This window comes from Fundulus heteroclitus, chromosome 19, assembly GCF_011125445.2.
Source record: "Fundulus heteroclitus isolate FHET01 chromosome 19, MU-UCD_Fhet_4.1, whole genome shotgun sequence".
Taxonomy (NCBI): domain Eukaryota; kingdom Metazoa; phylum Chordata; class Actinopteri; order Cyprinodontiformes; family Fundulidae; genus Fundulus; species Fundulus heteroclitus.
This window is the reverse complement of record NC_046379.1, coordinates 8,059,351-8,066,565: the sequence shown is the minus strand read 5'-3', so window position 1 is coordinate 8,066,565 and position 7,215 is coordinate 8,059,351.

Genomic DNA, 7,215 nt, shown 5'->3' with positions numbered 1-7,215 from the left:
ACACTGCAGCAGCAACACAGGATCCAATACTGAGAATTTAAATGAAATTAAATTAAATGGGATCTTCATTCATCACAGGCTATAATTTTTGTGAAGGTTCTGGTTTAATATCACCGGATGAAAGCAGGCAGAACATGGTGGGAATGTAAAACAGACTTATCCCCTGAGTCACGGCGACAGTTTTATCAAATTATTCAGTTATTCAGCAGGATGTTAGAATAAATGTAAGGGATATAAAAATCACATGAGTGATGTTTGAATGACGAACAGGGCTGAAATAGATCTGCTGCACTGAATGAAAACACTGTGATCGTGCAAAGATTTCTCTCTTCCAGATTTTGTTTTTAATGAGTCAGATTAAAGGACAGGAAGATGTCCATATTTGTCCAACAGGTTAAAGTCTGTATCACCTGTCTCTGACGTCATCACTCTACTCTCCCTCAACACTTTTCTGCTTCACGTCGACTCGTCACATCACTGTCATGAAAGTTAAAGACGTCCTGTCAGGGCCTGGCCCTGATATCTCCTCTGAGCTCGCTGGCTTTCAGAACCTGTAGCTGGGCCGTCAGGTTCTGCAGGGCTCATTAATGCCCAGCAGCAGGCGCACCACTGAGGCCAGACTGCTTCTCTTTAGATATTCATCCTGCTGTGTCTGACTGATCATCTGCAGCTGCAGAACAGACAGAAACCAATTTAACCGGGTCACGTTGCTTTGTCTGATCAATGTTGCAGCGTTATTTGTGGTTAATCTCTTCATTCAAATAAACCATCAATAAATCCTCCTCAGCTCCTTCATTACGAGGTGCAACTGTTTTAGATCCTTACTTTGTCACCCAAAAAAACAAACCAAAAAAAAAAAAAAAAACAGCACTGCTTTAACTGCTGCAGGATTTTTTTTTTTATGGGAACAAAAGCAAAACTCAGGAAACAGAAGTAAAAATCAGCAAAGAGATTTAGAAGTGCCTGAAAATGAAGCTGAAGAAAACTTGAGAATTTGTTTATATTGTAATCATATGATGAACACAGAATAAATAAAAGGGGCAACTTGAAGTATAAGTAAATTAAAATTAAAAAAGGCGGGGCAAGTTGTGCGACAAAATGTTGTTTAGCAGTTGTTTGTGTTAAAGCAATCCGCCCCGCTCGATGAAAAAACAACAAATTATTAAACATATTTTTAAGTGATTAATTATCAAATCAGAAGTATCTTTGTCACACTAGAAATGAGTGTGGGGTGTAGATTGGATATCTCTTGTAATTTTAATGTAAACTCAATGTTTTTACAGCAGTCCTGATGAGCACTGGCCCAAAGTCTTAAGAGCCTTTTGATGAATTGTATTTTGAACTGCACTTCAATTTAAGCTCACTGGTCACCAGAGAGTCGTTAAACTTCATTTTCTGATTGTCAATGCTTGACCTTCTTGTTGTTGCTTTTGTTTTGCAATTGATTATGAACATATCTTGACTTCCAGTTAATTATGAGCCAAAAATAAATTAAATTACATGATATAGTGTGTCATACAATTCCATATATGCACGTAATTTCCTGGGAATGACCAGAGACCACATACATCACACATTCTGCATTCATCCATGCAATGTGGGGGTGTGGGGGTCACTATTCAGGTCTGTTAAACAGCAGTCTATGGGTTGCAATCAGAGGGACAAACACTATAACAGAAAAAAGACTTGGCTTTTATTTGCTTTTTTTAAACTTGTTTTAGAAAGAAAAAAAACTAATTAGGCTCTTAAACCAGCTCAATCAATATAAATTCCAGATAAAGAACCAATCAGTTATCCTGACTTGCTCTCGCAGTTTGGTTGAAATCGTTTGTCTGCAATCACAAAGATCAAATCATTTTTTTAATCAAATACAACTATGTCCTGGGTTGGGGTGGAGAAGGACGTAAAAAGGAGGACAAAACAATCATGATGAAAATTTATTTTTGCTTAAAAAGACTTACAAAATGAATAAAACACAAGGGGAAGAGGAGACCAACAGCAGATTCCTAAAGCACCAATCATTTCTTGCTGATGATGGAGAATGAAAAGATCTGATTAGGAGGTAAAGGAACTGACTTTTAACTGCTGATATGTGTTATTGCTGATCATGGCATTATGTGCCAAAAACTATGTGACATTGGCGTGACTGACAACGCTCTGGGTTGGTTTAATAATTATGTGTCAAACAGAAAACTGTTCATATCAATGTATCCTCTCCAGGATTAATGGTGTCCATCTGTATGCTGATGACACCATTGTTTACTGTGAGAGTGCTCTCACTGTCTTGGTTTTGTCCAGCTGCAGTCTGCATTTTTGAAATTATCCAATCACAACTAAAACAGTGCAGACTGCTACTGAATGCAAATAAAACCAAGGTGATGTTGTTTTCCAGCATAAAGCAAGCACATGCCATTTCACCTTCACTTGTGTCCTTAGGAGGTTCCACTATTGAACTTATGTCCTCCTACAAATATTTTGGTATATAAGCTGATGAAAATCTAAGTTTAAAGGCTCACATTGATAATCCTTTGAAGAAGCCAAGGCAAAAAATAGGTTTCTATTTCAGAAACAAGTCATGTTTTTCTTTCAGTTCAAGGAAATATCTTGTTGCCACCACCTTTTTGCTTCTTTTGGACAACGATGACATTTTATATTGAAATTGCTCATACAATTATTTTCATTTATTTGATTACACCTTATCAGAGCTCCACAATTCATAACTAGAGGCAAATATATCACCCATCATTGCACTTTATATGTTTTAGTTAGTTGGTCATCACTGACTCTGCACAGAGTTTACCATTGGTAAATGTATCTCAATAAATCCATTCTCAGTTTATTGCCTCAGTATTTGTCCTCTTACATATCACTTAACACACCAGTTAGGTCTACAACCTCAGGATTAATCTCTGTTGGTACAATGTTAGGGAAAGCAGCCTTCTCTTCCTCTGCACCTTCAACCTGGAATCATCTTCAACAGGAACTGAAATTGTCGGCTCAAATTCCCCTGAGTGATGTTATTACTCATTAAAAGACTCTTGCAACATTGTCAGAAAGTTCTAGCTTTTTATTATTATTTAGCATTTTAAATACTGTGACACTTATATTTGTCTTGTATTGTTGATCTGTATGACTTCATATAAATGTGCAAACAGGTTTCTCAGGTGAGAACTTGTGTCTCAATGAGAAGAACTGTATAAATAAAAGTTGATTATAATGAAAAATTCCATGAGAACCAGATGAGGCTAATCAGGGAAAGACAACAAAACTGAATGAGAAACTAAACTGAGGAGCTGAGCAAAGTGACTAATAAGCATTGAACACAACATAGAGGGATTTAAAGGGCACACGTGATGATTAAACAAAATGCTAAAGACTAGAACTTTTAAAGTAAGAACTTAAATCTCTAAACAAAGAACAGAACATTGAAAGATCTAAGAATAACAAAACAAATGAGTAAACCATGTATGAAATGGTGTGTGTGACAGAATAAAAAAAATAACAGGACAAAATGATTAAAATACAAAACCAAAGTGACACAAAAACATGATGACCCAAATATCATGAACATGTTTTCTTGTTATGGGAGTTTTTATCTCTGGTTACACAGCAAATGAATATGCAAATGAGAACTAGAAAGAAACCTTTTGGAACATTTCTGCAAAAGTGTACTTGTCTGATTTCAAATGTAGTCATTTTGTAAACTCTGCAGAACATGAGTTGGTTTATGGCTGATCACCTCCATGTCACGCTGCACTGATGCAGGCCTGACTAACTTTTTAGAGCATATACAGTACAGTTCATGAACATACTTTTCAGTAACTCCATATTTCTATATTTAAAATCCCTGTTTTATTGGTCTCAGGTAATATTCCAATATTCTGCTGAACTATATTTTGAGTTCTGTCATCTAAACTGACGGTTTGAATTTATACGTCTGGATGCCAGTATATAGAATGGCTTTGACTTTTATGAATGGAATTACTGAACATGTTTGCTGCCTGCCAATGGTGACAAGATGCATCTCTTTCCATGCAGACCTTTCATTGATATTAAACGCACAAATGAACTCTACTGAGTTCAACTGGATCAGCATCACCCACCACGGTGACCTCCTCAGATCCAAAATGAGTCACTGTTACATTATGTTGCTGTGATTCATGAAACATGTACGCCTGGTTAGATGAACATAGTTTCTCAGGGATGACTCGTTTGTTTCGGATGTCTGAACAAAAAGACGTACAGATATGCAAAGGAGTGAACTACAAACATTAAATGCAAAACATTGAGCTCATCCTGAGGTTCACTTTACAGATTTAATACAAGGTTTAACCTGATTTGAACTACATCCTCATAGTCTGTGTGCTGCATTAGAGAGAAGAGATCAGATGCATGCATGCAAAACAAAAATCATTTCTAGCAGATAATAAAACCTTGAGCTATTGCCTCCGCCTGTGGTTTTGTAGCATGAAGCAAACAGAACAGTTTGTGTCAGATTAGTGTTATAAAACACAGATAAACCTGTTACACCGCTTGCTTCACTGTGGAGGAATGTGATTAGGAAAGGCAAATGAAACAATATTTTCCACGTCGATTGTGTGCTGCTGAATGAGGAAGATAAGTCCTGATATCGGCGGGACAGAACAACAAAGCTCAGTTCAAACTCTGTTCTTGTGACACGCATCAACAAAATCCAGCCAGTTTTTAATTCATCTCGTCATTTTGAATGTATTTTCAGTAATGAGCAGAAGCTGTTCTGAACTCTGCTGCCGGAAGATGAAGGTTGAGTGTTTGAGTAGGCTGATAATGAAGCACTTCTATACAGCATCAGTATGAAAAACAGCCCAGCTCAGAGATGACAGTACCGGTGATAAATCAGCTTCATTTAAAACACGGTGGTGTCCAAAGCTGTTGTCATGTGGGCTAAAACTGTCAGTTCAAAAGTGCTTGAGGGCCAAAGAATAAAAACAGCTAAAATTACAAAATTATATAGTGATTTTTTTTAACCTGCTCATCAATATATGAATAAATATTTTCATTTATTAAATTAATTAGATTTTTTTTTTTTTTTTGCAGAAAAGAGCGTAAATTACTGTAGATCCAAAAACTTTCAAAAAGGTTTGACACGTTTCTACACATTAAGAGAACATTTCTTTTGGCCCAGTTGAAAATAAAAATAAGAGAAATTAACAAATGTACATATCTATTCTTAGCAATAAGAATCAGATGAGGGTCATTCTTCCTAAGAAAACATTGGCAAAATGTTGCCGTGTTTAAGAAACATGTATAAGAGCATATTTCAGTAGACCAGAGTCTGAATATGAGAAAAAGTTGCTGAATAGATGTGGCCCAATTTATTATGAAATATTTAGAATGCCAAAAGCTTGTTTATGAAAAGACAAATACTTTATATTCTACCTAAAATATTCCATTGTAAGAAGGTTTGAATTTATCTGTGTTGATTTAGGTGTAATTAAAAAAAAAGAAAATGTCTCCATCTGCATCAACCATCTGTACAAATCTGCACAAAACCAGTCCTGACACACTTTGGACACCCTTGATTTAATGTTTCTGTTCTTTTCAGGTTTTAGAAAAGTTCAAGAAGGATATTAAGAAGGATATTAAAATATATTAAAAAAACAAGGTTGAAGGTATCGCCGCTACCTTCATTGTTGCTTTGACTGCACATCTGAGATAGTTTATAACTGTTTCTGACATTTCTACAACCAAGGAAGATATTTCTGTCTCTTCACCCACACCAGCCAGCAGACTATGAATAAACCAGATCAGAAAGAGGTTCTGCTGCATGTTGACCCGCATCGACCCTTAATCAGCCTCCAGATTCTCCTCAACAGCTCCCTGTTTTAGAGCTGAATCCGCTTCAGATGAGCCCACACAGCTGCAGGCGGAGGAGGAAGACACGGAACGGATTCACACAGAACGTCCTGGTACAGACCCAAGGAAACATGAATATTACTTTATTGATATGGTGCAAAATCACTGTATAACTCACTTCAACACACCGTAGAGGACTAAAAGGCGTAATTCAGTCCAAATATGTTGTTGTCAAATTCAGTTCATATCTTAATGTCAGCTGGTAAAAATTAATTAAATGAAGCTTGATCAATTGGATCATGTTATCTTTGCGTCAGAGGAGGAGGCATGTGGCTACAGCTGAGAGTTGATTTAAGATGAGGAAACCTTCAGCAGAACCAGAACCAGGATCAGGATAGGGGACCGTCTGCCTTTATGGGTTGGGGTTTAAGAGGATGGATCAGAGTTTGCAAAAGAAAAACATGGGGACACATCATCATCATCATTAAAAGCTACAGGTTGTTCAGAACAAGGCAGCACGGTTGGTACTGGGTTGCCACATTAGATCTAATGTCAACCAGATGCATTCCTACCTTTCCTGGCCTACGGTTGAGAACAAGTTGCTGTTTTATTATATTTGTTCTTGTTTTATTGGCTGTTTTATTTTACTTGTTCTTTTGTACTTCCTATAGTAACTTTTAAGAAATTACATTTTTGGAAATGTTAATATTTGTAACTGTTTTTTACTGTATGTTTTTAATGTGGACCCCAGGAAGACAAAATTACAAATCATCATCATCATCATCATCATCATCATCATCATCATCATCATCATCATCATCATCATCATCATCATCATCATCATCATCATCATCATCAGTGATAATCTATCTAAAACCATCTGGTGCATTTGTCCCAGCAAGCAATTAGATTACCAGGGGATAATTTCCATGGAAGAATTTGTATCTTTCACTGATTTGAATTTAAAAAAGATCTAATTTCACGGAGATTTCAGTCAAGATTGAGGGTTCAGTCATATTTCCTCTCACATGTCCGCTTAGACCTGGCTTCATTCTGCAGACTGAACTCATGTCGGTCCATTCTGTGTCCTCAGATGTCTCAGATTCATCACTCACTGACTTCTGATGTTATTCTGACTCTGAATGTTTTGACATCACTGTCAAATGTGAAAACTGGGTGATTATGAGTTATGAAAAGAGCTCTGAATCAGTTGTTAGATCTGTCAGAAAGTTTAAACTGTTGTTTTGATTCTGATCAAAACCTGGACCGAGCAGGTAAAGACTGTATTGTTGTAGTTTCCCTCCAGCTGCATCTTCTGAACCCTCAACATCCAGCAGGTTGGAGCTTCTTTTGACTGAGAAACAGGTTAACAGGACAGAA